The sequence below is a fragment of the Pan paniscus genome, chromosome 5 (genome assembly GCF_029289425.2).
Source record: "Pan paniscus chromosome 5, NHGRI_mPanPan1-v2.0_pri, whole genome shotgun sequence".
Taxonomy (NCBI): Eukaryota; Metazoa; Chordata; class Mammalia; order Primates; family Hominidae; genus Pan; species Pan paniscus.
The window spans coordinates 114,904,882-114,919,436 of NC_073254.2; positions in this window are offsets into that span (position 1 = coordinate 114,904,882).

Consider the following 14,555-nt stretch of genomic DNA (forward strand, 5'->3'; position numbering starts at 1 on the left):
ATATAGCAAGATGAACTAATTAGAAGGTGAAAGGGAAACCAGGAATGTAAGTATCGAGTTCAGTTTGGTCATGTTGCTTTTGAGGTACTTGATATCCAGCTGGAAATGCCCAACAGACTGTTGTAGTTCAGAGCAGGCTCTTGTGGAATAAAGGTATCACTTTTGGAATAAAGATTTCATCACATACGATGATAGTTGGTAAGTTGGTAGTTTGTTAATGGCTTATTTTTAATTGTTACCCATTATTCACTTATTTTTACACCATATGTATGATTGATTCGGAAAATTTGAAGCATGCATGGGAAGAAGATAAAGACTGGAAGCCTAGAGAATAAAAACATTTATGACATGAGCTAAGGAAGGAAGACTTTATAAATTAGATGTACAGTACTAAAATAATAAACAGAGAAAAAAAATTTTCCAAGAGAAATGGGTAAAAAAACATCAAATGACATTAAGAGAACAAGTTAAAAACAAGGAATTGAAAAGTTTATCTGATTTGACCATTAATTGACATTGATAGCCTTAATCAATATTAGTGAATGAATGTGAAAAGTCAGATTCAATGTATTTAAATATTAAAGTTTGAAAAAGCAAACATGAACAATCTTTAAAATATTTGAAGATGAAAATATGAACAAGTGGACAAGGGTTAATGGCTCAGACAGATAGAAATTTTTTTTTTATTTATTTTACTGCTAGAGAAATTCTGGAAAGAAAAGGATTGAAGAAACATGGAAAAGAAAGAGGCCTAAAATTGGTAGGTGTTCAATATCTAGGTACTCTTATTAAATGGCCTCTACCCCCGTACTCCTCACATTAACCAATGCCACCACTGTGGCTTCCATCTTCCATCTACAATTCCTCAGGGCTCATCACTTTTTGCCTAGTATGCCACCTAATCTTGCTCTCCTACTATGTGTGCTCCACACCTAACAAATTTCCATATTCTCCATGTTTTGTGGCTGGCATATCTCAACATCTCCTTTAAAAATATTCCTCTCTTATGTCCCAACCTTTTAGCTGTTCTAATTCTGCGCAAGGCTATCATTAGCACAGATTCATATATAAAAGGTGTTATCATAGTTATTAGAGAGCTGTAAAGGAGATTTCCCAGATGATGCTACCAAGCAGTTGGTATATAATGATAAATAATTTGATGACTTTTTGGGATGTGTGGAGCATGGTAATCCATTAGTCGCTTATTTTTACACTACGTATATATTAGTGCCAATGTAGTGCAGAAACTTGTTTCATGCTTCCCCAAACTTTGTGAAAACTAATTATCCTCCTTGTCTATAAATCCAACATCCAAAACCTCATTGGGCCTCAGCAGTTTATCTTTTCCTCCTTTACTATTATGTAATGATCACTAAGAATACCTTTTTGGGAGGCACTGGTTAGAAAGATAGAGGCTACATTACAGAATGTTGAGTGAAAAGCCTCAAGCATGAGAGAGAAAGAGAAGATAATTGAAGGAACATGGTGGGGTTAAAAAAACATCAATATGACATTCAGTGAGAACTTGGTGAAACCTTCAATGGAAATCTCCACATAAGTGAAAGATCAAGAATATCCTTGCTAACAGTGAAAAAAAAAAAACACATAAAATAAGTGACCAATGAAATAAGAAGCTCAGATAGTGGGGTAAAAAGCTAATAATGTAAGAGTCAGAGATGGAGAATAGAGATCAAACCAAGAGCAATTTAAGAAGCTCCAGAAGGCAGTTCAGCAGGAAGAAATTGTTTCAGCTTGGAATATTCCTGGGCAGTCAGTACATCAGTCACTGGTAAAGCCATCCAGACAAAAAGTAGGATACTGGACATTTCTTCTGCAGTTTGCATAACAGGCATTTCCTACATTTCTCTTTAGGAATAAATAATACTGAACTTAAAACTAAAACATATAAAGCCATTTCATTGAGTACGTTATCATCCTGCTCTACAATTTAGTGTACTTTCATGATGAGATAATTCAAGATGTCCTATTTTGATTATTATTCTCTCTGCTAACACAGTGCTAATGTTTATACTTAATTATTCCAACATGTTCTAATAAAACTTTTATTTTTATTTTCTGAAAGTCAGTAACGTCCACATACAGCTGACTGTTAACTCTTGTTTCTGCAGTATTAATATTAAATACTTGACTAGGATATTGGCCTATTAATGGCTTATTTTTAATGGGATATATTGACTTTTGTATTTTTGAACTCAGCATTTTTCAGGAGGAAGAGATGAAGAGTTCAGTTTACAAAATTCATTTTACAAAAGATTTCATTTTACAAAGTCCACATTTAGAAGGGGACCAGAGTAAATTCTGCAGAGACCTTCAATTCTTTGAACCCCTTAAACAAGAAATACTTGCACTGAAAAGAAAAACTTAAAAAGGGAGAGTAAAAATTAAAGAATAAATAAGAATAGTAACAAAATTCACAGAGAAATAACCTATTTCTTTACCATTTAAAATTTTTCAAGCAAGGAATTAATTTCTAACTCTTACTAAAGGAATTTAGGTGGTACTGGAAGGTAATTGTAAAAACAACTTTCTCTTTCCTGATGTTTTGTCAGGAGCATCAAAAAGCATTAATTTGATGCTTTGTTATGCATAGGTTCTACTCCACCTATCTCCTTTGCTTACTACTCTATGTCCACCTTTGTCCAATTGACAGGGGCATGCGATTCATATTAGGCACTAACTAATCTCATTTAAATATTTCTGCAATTTTTGCATACGCCAATGAAGAACTCTTACTTTTCTCCATTTCTTACCATAAGAACTACTCTAGCTCACAGTTTTTCTCTTTTTGCCTGCCCACCTTGTCTTGGTGCTTCCCTGTTTGATCCTCTGTGGCATGGTGAACTTCCTGTTTCCAAAGACTTGTGAGACTAGTTGAAAGAAGTTTTATTAAACTTCTTTCTTCATGACAGTCATTTCCACATCTGTGTGTCCTAGTATCTTATACCTAATTAAAGCAAATCTAAAATACCCTTAAAACAACAATAGTTATGAGTGTTATGTAAAAGTTATGTTATCCTTGCAGGTAGTACTATATGAAGTACTACATACATCAATTTTCACATGTATACTTACAAATAAGTTTGCATAGAATAATGAAATCAAAAAGGATAAATCGATACTTTATTTTTATTTTACATTATTAAAGCAAATGTGTGAAGACATCTCCATTGTGGAGAGAAATAACAGGAAGCTCTTCAGCATTTAATTATCTCCTCAATCCTCTCTTCCTTTAGGTTGATACTTGTACTGTACTTAAAATTCTCCAGTAACCATCTAATGTAGCAAAAATTACCTTAAATTCTCTCCATATCTACTACATCTACAACTATGTGTCCTTTTCTCATTTATATAAGGTCCACCTATTGACAGAGTTTCTCATTTTGTCCAAGACTAAATCCTGCATGTTTTCAAAATGCTTGATTTGTAACTCTCATGTAGCTTTTAATATGTCCTTGTAAAATGTTCTTTAAAATAAGAAAAAACATTAAGCCTCACATATAGAAAAATATATGGCAAATATTATCAAATTTTATGTGTCATGAATATAAAATACGTTTTCATTATAATTATACTTTGAATTTCACTGATGGTTAAGGGATCTCAGCATGTTTATGTGTCTTCTAGGAAATGCTTGTTCATTATTTTTACTCATTATTTTTGTTTGTTTGTATTTCTTCTTTATGGTTCCCATGATTCGTAGATCTTCATTATATATTTTTGATACTTTTCTTTTTTTAGTTTAAATATATGGGAGATATTATGTTTTGGTTTGTGGCTTATTTGCCACACTTGCCTATCAGAAGTTTTTAATGTACATAAAGAACAAAAATCTTTCTTTTTTATGATTTCTACTATTTATGTTTCATTTTAGAAGTTTTTCATACTCTGTTAAAATATGTGCCTTAAGTTCATAAAACTATTTGCCCTTTTTTCACATTGAAGTCTGAAATCCACTTGTTTGATTTTTGGTATGGCTCCAAATAAGAATTCATTGATATTATAAACAACCAATTATTTAGCACCTTTATGGATTAATTCATTCTTGTGATGCTAATTTTAGCCAGCATCATTGTCATGTAATCGTCTTCATAAATACATGAGCCTGTGCCTGGGGTTTATTCTGTCAATGTGTATGCCAATTCCTTTACCAATATTTCACTTTCTTAGTAATTATAGAGTCATCAATTTTTTTGTAATATGGATATGTTTACTTATTCAAATTATGTAGGTTTGTTATAGATATTTGAATCTTACTATTCTTTCATATACTTTATAAAATATCATCTTGTCAAGGTTTTATAAATTTCCTAAGTTTTTTTTAGGCATGGACTTCTTGTAATATCATTACATTTACTAAGGTCATATATATATTTTTGTAAAGTTTTATAAATTTTCCATAAAGAAGTATTACATTTTTTAAGAATGACTTCAATATATTTTATTTTTTTGCTGTAGTAACATGTTTAACTTTAATATACTAAAAATTTGTGACTTCTAGTGTATATTAGACTGATATGACAGTCTTGATAAATCTTATTGATACTAATATTTTTTCTAAATGTGTTTCTTTTGTATGGAGATAATTTTATCATCTTAGTATAAAGACATTTATTTCAACTTAAAATATTTATTCTTGTTTGATGAATGGGATGTCTGGTAAAATATAAAATAAAAACATCCTTGCCTCACTCTGTTTTCCTGCTATTGCATTTAACGTTTAAAAAAATACATTACATTTGCCATAATTTTTAAGTTGTATTTTTTTATCAGATTAAGTAATTTCTCTTTCAATCCTAATTGTCTAAGAGTTTAAAAAAATCAGGCATAAAGCTGGAACTTTTTCAAACTTTGCCCCTCAGAGAAGTTTTTAAAATTTGTTTAAGTAACGTGAAATTGTATTTATAGATTTTCTAATATTGATAGAAGAGATCTGTATTTGAAATAAATTAAATTTTTTATAATGTGTATTATCATCTTCATATACATTTCTTTATCTTGTGCTATTTTGTTAAGGATTTTTGTATATTTTTATGAGTCAGAATGATTTCTAAAATTCTTTCGACTTTTTTTATACTTTATGATGTTTGTGATCATTTATTTTAAATATATCATTAATTTGTTTCTTTATATAGCTGTTTATAAAGGTAATAATGCATAAATATATGAAATGGAAAATCAAGTGGTCCAAACTAGCTAAGACAATCTTGAAACATCTTGAAAAAGAAGAGCAAATTTGGAAGATTCACACTTCCTGAGTTCAAAACTTACTACAAAACTACAATAGTTAAAACGATGTTCTGGCAGGGCCTGGTGGCTCACACTTGTAATCCCAGCACTTTGAGAGGCCAAGGTGGGTGGGCCATTTGAGGTCAAGAGTTTGAGACAAGACTGACCAACATGGTGAAACCCCTCACTACTAAAAATACAAAAAATTAGCCAGGTGTGGTAGCACATGCCTGTAGTCCCAGGTACTTAGGAGGCTGAGTCAAGAGAATTGATTGAACCCGGGACGCAGAGGTTGCAGTGAGCTGAGATCATGCCCGTGCACTCCAGCTTGAGCAACAGAGCGAGAGACTCCGTCTCAAAAAACAAACAAACAAGCAAACAAGAAACAATGTTCTACTGGCATAAGGATGAGCACATAGACCAGTGGAATAGATCTGAGAGTCCATAAGTAAACTCATGTATCTATGGCCAATTGATTTTCAACAACAGTGTCAAGACCCTTCAATGGGGAAAGAACAGTCTTTTTAAGTAATGATGATGGGACAACTGGAAGTCGACATGCCAAGCAATGAAGCTGGAACCTACCTCAAACCATATTCAAAATTAATTCAAAATACATTAACAATCTAATAATATGATCTCTTACCATAAAGTCTTAGAGGAAAATGTAAGAGTAAATCATGAATTTGGCAACTGACAGATAATGACACCAGAGCATCAACAAGAGAAAAAAAAACAGATAAGTTGATAAAAATGATTACAATATAATCGATAAATTATATTAAAAACTTCTGGGTGTCAAGGAATGTTATGAAGATAATAAACAGGAAACCTACAGAATGGAAGAAAATATTGTTTAATCATAGATTATATATATCAGATAAAATTGATGAGCTATCCAGAACATAAAAAGAACTGCCACACCTCAACAGAAAACAAAAATGCAATGAAAACAGTTGACAAAAGACTTGAATAGACATTTCTCAAAAAAAGATATACAACTATCAGCAATCACACGAAAAGATGCTCATGATTGTTTGTGATTAAGGAAATGTAAACCAAAATGACAATGAGATACCACTTTGTATCTACTTAAATGTCAATAGTTTAAAACATGGGAAATGAGTATTGATAATGATGTAGAAAAACTGGAACCTTCATACACTGCTGTGGGAATGTAAATTCATGTGGCCATTGTGGAAAGCGTTTTGTAGTTCCTCGAAAAGATAAACATAGAATTATCATATCGTTCAACAATTCTTCATCTAGGTATATATTCAAAATACCAGAGCACAATTCTAAAACAAATACTCGACACAAATGTTCATGGCAGCAGTATTCACAATAGCCACAAGGCAGAAACAACCCATATGTTCATCCACAGATGATTGGAGAAACAAATTGTGGAATATACTTACAATATAATATTATTCAGCCACAAAAGGAAGTGCCAATACATGCTACAGTGTAGATGTTACTATGTTAACATATTAGGTGAAAGAAGTCAGACATAAATTTCACATTTTGTGTGATTCTATTTCTACAAAATACCCAGAATAGGTAATTCTATAGATATTGAAAGCAGATTGGTGATTGTTAGTGGATGGGGAGAGGGGGAAATGCAGAGTGATGGATTAATGGTATGGAATTTCCTTTGAGGGATAAAAATGTTTTGTAACTTGATACAGGTGGTAGTTGCACAATGTCATGAGTGTTCCAAATGTGACTGAATTGTACAGTATAAAATGGTTAATCTTGTGTTATGTAAATTTTACTTGTAAATTCCAACCCAATGTTTTTTTAAATTCGTCAATTTAACTTCTACACAGTTTCTCTCTCTCTCTCTCTCTCTCTCTCTCTCTCTCTCTCTCTCTCTCTCTCTCTCTCTCCAGGTGAAGTTAAGAATAAGACAGAAACATTTTCTTGACATCTTTAGTTTAGTAGTTTGCTTATTAGTTTTTCCTTTCCTAGATCACTCATTGTGGATTCTGTTTTATAGTGATCCCAGATTTATACTGATTTTGCCATTTGGGCAGGTGCTCAGTTTTTGCTTTTATTCCTGCAACCAGCTTGTTATATTGAGAGCTTTAGGCAACTAGTATTATGTTTTCCTCAGGGAAAATGCCAGTTTCAGGATTCATCTATTTAGGTTTTGACCTTTAGGATTTTTTAAAACGTTATTGCCACCATAGTTCTGATATATCTGATGTATTTTATACAGCATTTCAGGTGTTTTGTACCAAACTTTCCCCCGCCCAGATGTTCTAGGCTACCAGATTGCCAGAAATCGTCATACTGCCATGCCAGTTACTTTTTCTTCATCCATTAATGCTATGTTACTTCCAGGATCGTGGTGAATTTATATGGCAAAATCCAATGGACAACTTTCCTCCCTGCTCTTATTTGACCTTCCTCTGATATCTGAAGATTTGTCTGCTCTTTTCTCATCTTTAAGAGCTCAACTCTCTCCAACGTTTCCTTCCACATGCATGAATACTGACTCTTTACTGTAGTTGAGCATTTTAATTAATTTGTTTGCTTTCTATGCTGATGATTTTCAACTGTGGCTATACATTATAATCACTTTGTAACATTTGAAAAAGATAATTCTGAATAAATAATAGTGGCCTATTAGATCACAATTTATTTATATTTTAATCTGTAAGTTGCTTTTGATTGGCAGATCTACTATATTATACATATTTTCAGTTTGATGATACTTATTCCTGAGTAATGTTTAGCTCTACATTTACCTCAAATTCAATAAATGACATACTGATCTAAAATATTTTCACCAACTATTACTCCTCCTGTATTGCCTGTTTCAGTAATTAGCAACATTGTTCATTCTGTTATCTGCCAAATATTTGGGGATTTTATATACTTCTCGTTTTCATTTATTAAATATACTTTATAAGCATCATTGGACAGCATGAAGCAATGAGTCATTTTCTGAAGACAGGGATATAATAATTCATAGAACTTAAACATTCCATGCTCATGGATAGGAAGATCAATATTGTGGAAATGGCCATACTTCCCAAATCAATTTATAGATTCAATGCTATTTCTATTAAACTACCATTGACATTCTTATAAATAAAATAAATAACTTAAAAATTATGTGGGATCAAAAAAAGAGCTTGTATAGCCAGGACAATCCTAAGCAAAAAGAACAAAGTTGGAGGCATTACACTACCCAACTTCAAACTATACTACAAGGCTACAGTAACCAATACAGCATAGTACTGGTACAAAAACTGATACATAGACCAATGGAACAGCATAGAGAACCCAGAAATAAGGCCACACACCCACAACTACCTGATCTTTGACAAACTTGACAAAAACAAGCAATGGGGAAAGGATTCCCTATTCAATAAATGGTGCTGGGAGAACTGGCTAGCCATATGCAGAAAATTGAAACTGGATCTCTTCTCACACTTTATTCAAAACTTAACTTAAGATGGCTTAAAGACTTAAATGTAAAACCCAAAGCCATAAAAACCATAGAAGAAAATCTAGGAAATACCATTCAGGACATAGGCATGGGCAAAGGTTTTATGATGAAATAACCAAAAGCATGAAGGACTGTTGAATTTTGTCAAAGGCCTTTTCTGCATCTATTGAGATAATCATGTGGTTTTTGTCGTTGGTTCTGTTTATATGCTGGAATACATTTATTGATTTGTGTATGTTGAACCAGCCTTGCATCCCAGGAATGAAGCCCACTTGATCATGGTGGATAAGCTTTTTGATGTGCTGCTGGATTCGGTTTCCCAGTATTTTATTGAGGATTTTTGCATCGATGTTCATCAAGGATATTGGTCTAAAATTCCCTTTTTTGTTGTGTCTCTGCCAGGCTTTGGTACCAGGATGATGCTGGCCTCATAAAATGAGTTAGGGAGGATTCCCTCTTTTTCTATTGTATGGAATAGTTTCAGAAGGAATGGTACCAGTTCCTCCTTGTACCTCTGGTAAAATTCTGCTGTGAATCCATCTGGTCCTGGACTGCTTTTGGTTGGTAAGCTATTAATTATTGCCTCAACTTCAGAGCCTGTTATTGGTCTATTCAGAGATTCAACTTCTTCCTGGTTTAGTCTTGGGAGGGTGTATGTGTCCAGGAATTTATCCATTTCTTCTAGATTTTCTAGTTTATTTGCGTAGAGGTGTTTGTAGTATTCTCTGATGGTAGTTTGTATTTCTGTGGGATCAGTGGTGATATCCCTTTTATCATTTTTTATTGCATCTATTTGATTCTTCTCTCTTTTCTTCTTTATTAGTCTTGCTAGCAGTCTATTAATTTTGTTGATCTTTTCAAAAAACCAGCTCCTGGATTCATTGATTTTTTGAAGGGTTTTTTGTGTCTCTATTTCCTTCAGTTCTGCTCTGATCTTAGTTATTTATTGCCTTCTGGAAGCTTTTGAATGTGTTTGCTCTTGCTTTTCTAGTGCTTTTAATTGTGATGTTAGGGTATCAGTTTTAGATATTTCCTGCTTTCTCCTGTGGGCATTTAGTACTATAAATTTCCCTCTACACACTGCTTTGAATGTGTCCCAGAGATTCTGGTATGTTGTGACTTTGTTCTCATTGGTTTCAAAGAACATCTTTATTTCTACCTTCATTTTGTTACTTATCCAGTAGTCATTCAGGAGCTGGTTGTTCAGTTTCCATGTAGTTGAGTGGTTTTGAATGAGTTTCTTAATGCTGAGTTCTAGCTTGATTGCACTGTGGTCTGAGAGACAGTTTGTTATAATTTCTGTTCTTTTACATTTGCTGAGGAGTGCTTTACTTAAAACCACGTGGTCAGTTTTGGAATACGTGTGGTGTGGTGCTGAAAAGAATGTATATTCTGTTGATTTGGGGTGGAGTTCTGTAGATGTCTATTAGGTCCCCTTGCTGCAGAGCTGACTCCAATTCCTGGATATCCTTGTTAACTTTCTGTCTCATTGATCTGTCTAATGTTGACAGTGGGGTGTTAAAGTCTCTGATTACTATTGTGTGGGAGTCTAAGTCTCTTTGTAGGTCTCTAAGGACTTGCTTTATGAATCTGGGTGCTCCTGTATTGGGTGCATATATATTTAGGATAGTTAGCTGTTCTTGTTGAACTGATCCCTTTATCATTATGTAATGGCCTTCTTTGTCTCTTTTGATCTTTGTTGGTTTAAAGTCTGTTTTATCAGAGACTAGGATTGCAACCTCTGCCTTTTTTTGTTCTCCATTTGCTTGGTAGATCTTCCTCCATCCCTTTTTTTTAAGCCTATGTGTGTCTCTGCATGTGAGATGGGTTTCCTGAATACAGCACACTGATGGCTCTTGACTCTTTATCCAGTTTGCCAGTCTGTGTCTTTTAATTGGAGCATTTAGCCCATTTACATTTACGTTTAATATTGTTATGTGTGAATTTGATCCTGTCATTATGATGTTAGCTGGTTATTTTGCTCATTAGTTGATGTAGTTTCTTCTTAGTCTTGATGGTCTTTACAATTTGGCATGTTTTTGCAGTGGCTGGTACCAGTTGTTCCTTTCCATGTTTAGTGCTTCCTTCAGGAGCTCTTTTAGGGCAGGCCTGGTGGTGACAAAATCTCTCAGCATTTGCTTGTCTGTAAAGGATTTTATTTCTCCTTCAGTCATGAAGCTTAGTTTGGCTGGATATGAAATTCTGGGTTGAAAATTCTTTTCTTTAAGAATGTTGAGTATTGGTCCCCACTCTCTTCTGGCTTGTAGAGTTCCTGCCAAGAGATCAGCTGTTAGTCTGATGGGCTTCCCTTTGTGGGTAACCCGACCTTTCTCTCTGGCTGCCCTTAACATTTTTTCCTTCATTTCAACTTTGGTGAATCTGACAATTATGTGTCTTGGAGTTGCTCTTCTCGAGGAGTATCTTTGTGGCGTTCTCTGTATTTTCTGAATCTGAATGTTGGCCTGCCTTGCTAGATTGGGGAAGTTCTCCTGGATAATATCCTGCAGAGTGTTTTCCAACTTGATTCCATTCTCCCCGTCACTTTCAGGTACACCAATCAGAGGTACATTTGGTCTTTTCACATAGTCCCATATTTCAACAAGCCTTCATGCTAAAAACTCTCAATAAATTAGGTATTGATGGGACATATCTCAAAATAATAAGAGCTATCTATGACTAACCCACAGCCAATATCATATTGAATGGGCAAAAACTGGAAGCATTCCCTTTGAAAACTGGCACAAGACAGCGATGACCTCTCTCACCACTCCTACTCAACATAGTGTTGGAAGTTCTGGCCAGGGCAATCAGGCAGGAGAAGGAAATAAAGGGTATTCACTTAGGAAAACAGGAAGTCAAATTGTCCCTGTTTGCAGATGACATGATTGTATATCTAGAAAACCTCATCGTCTCAGCCCAAAATCCCCTTAAGCTGATAGGCAACTTCAGCAAAGTCTCAGGATACAAAATCAATGTGCAAAAATCACAAACATTCTCACACATCAATAACAGACAAACAGAGAGCCAAATCATGAGTGAACTCCCATTCACAATTGCTTCAAAGAGAATAAAATACCTAGAAATCCAACTTACAATGGATGTGAAGGACCTCTTCAGGGAGAACAGCAAACCACTGCTCAATGAAATAAAAGAGGATACAAACAAATGGAAGAACATTCCATGCTCATGGGTAGGAAGAATCAGTATCGTGAAAATGGCCATATTGCCCAAGGTAATTTATAGATTCAATGCCATCCCCATCAAGCTACCAATGACTTTCTTCACAGAATTGGAAAAAAACTATTTTAAAGTTCATATGGAACCAAAAAAGAGCCCACATCGCCAAGTCAATCCTAAGCCAAAAGAACAAAGTTGGAGGCATCACGCTACCTGACTTCAAACCATGCTACAAGGCTACAGTAACCAAAACACCATCGTACTGGTACCAAAATAGAGATATAGACCAATGGAACAGAACAGAGCCCTCAGAAATAATGCCACATATCTACAACTATCTGATCTTTGACAAACCTGACAAAAACAAGAAATGGGGAAAGGATTCCCTATTTAATAAATAGTGCTGGGAAAACTGGCTAGCCACATGTAGAAAGCTGAAACTGGATCCCTTCCTTACACCTTATAAAAAATCAATTCAAGATGGATTAAAGACTTACATGTTAGACCTAAAACCATAAAAACCCTAGAAGAAAACTTAGGCAATACCATTCAGGATATAGGCATGGGCAAGGACTTCATGTCTAAAACACCAAAAGCAATGGCAACAAAAGCCAAAATTGACAAATGGGATCTAATTAAACTAAAGAGCTTCTGCACAGCAAAGAAACTACCATCAGAGTGAACAGGCAACATACAGAATGGGAGAAAAGTTTTGCAATCTACTCATCTGACAAAGGGCTAATATCCAGAATCTACAATGAACTCAAACAAATTTACAAGAAAAAAACAACCAACCCCATCAAAAAGTGGGCGAAGGATATGAACAGACACTTCTCAGAAGAAGACATTTATGCAGCCAACAGACACATGAAAAAATGCTCATCATCACTGGCCATCAGAGAAATGCAAATCAAAACCACAATGAGATACCATCTCACACCAGTTAGAATGGCAATCATTAAGAAGTCAGGAAACAACAGTTGCTGGAAAGGATGTAGAGAAATAGGAACACTTTTACACTGTTGGTGGGACTGTAAACTAGTTCAACCATTGTGGAAGTCAGTGTGGCGATTCCTCAGGGGTCTAGAACTAGAAATACCATTTGACCCAGCCATCCTATTACTGGATATATACCCAAAGGATTATAAATCATGCTGCTATAAAGGCACATGCACACATATGTTTATTGCGGCACTATTCACAATAGCAAAGACTTGGAACCAACCCAAATGTACAACAATAATAGACTGGATTAAGAAAATGTGGCACATATACACCATGGAATACTATGCAGCCATAAAAAATGATGAGTTCATGTCCTTTGTAGGGACATGGATGAAGCTTGAAACCATCATTCTCAGCAAACTATCGCAAAGACAAAAAACCAAACACTGCATGTTCTCACTCAAAGATGGGAATTGAACAATGAGAACACATGGACACAGGAAGGGGAACATCACCCACTCGGGCCTGTTGTGGGGTGAGGGGAGGGGGGATAGTATTAGGAGATATACCTAATGTTAAATGACGAGTTAATGGGTGCAGCACACCAACATGGCACATGTATATATATGTAACAAACCTGCACGTTGTGCACATGTACCCTAAAACTTAAATTATAATAATAATAAAAAAAGAAATAACTAAAAGCAATTGCAACCAAAGCAAAATTGACAGATGGGATCTAATTAAACTGAAGAGCTTCTGCACAGCAAAAGAAACTATCATCAGAGCAGACAGACAACCAAAGAATGGGAGAAAATTTTTGCAATCTACCCGTCTGACAAAGGTCTTAAGCAAGGAGCTTCAACAAATTTACCAGAAAAAAAAGTGAGTAAAGGATATGAACAGAAACTTCTCAAAAAAGGACATACATGCGGCCAAGAAGGATATGAGAAAAACTTAACATCACTGATCATTAAAGAAATGAAAATCAAAACCACAACGAGATACCATCTCACACCAATCAGAATGGCAATTATTAAAAAGTTAAGAAACAACACATGCTGGCGAGGTTTCAGAGAAATCAGAACACTTTTACACTGTTGGTGGGAATGTAAATTAGTTAAACCATTGTGGAAGACAGTGTAGTGCTTCCTCAAAGATTTAGAACCAGAAATACCATTTGACCTAGCAATCTCATTACTGTATATATACCCAAAGGAATATAAATCATTCTGTTATAAAGATACATGCACACATATGTTCACTGCAGCTCTACTCACAATCATAAAGACATGGAATCAACCCAAATGCCTGTCAATGATAGACTGGATAAAGAAAATATGGTACATATACACCATGGAATGCTATGCAGCCATAAAAAGGAAAAAGATCATGTTCTTTGCAGGGACATGGATGGAGCTGGAAGCCACCAACCTCAGCAAACTAACACAGGAACAGAAAACCAAACACCACATGCTCTCACTTATAAGTGGGAGCTGAACAACGAGAACACATGGACACAGGGAGGAGAACAACACACACTGGTGCCTGTTGGGGGAGGCTGGTGGTGGGAAGAGGATTAGGGAGAAGAGCTAATGCATGCTGGGCTTAGTACCTTGGTGATGGGCTGATAGGTGCAGCAATCCACTATGGCATATGCTTACCTATGTAAGAAACCTGCACATCCTGTACATGTAACCTGGAACACACACACACACACACACAC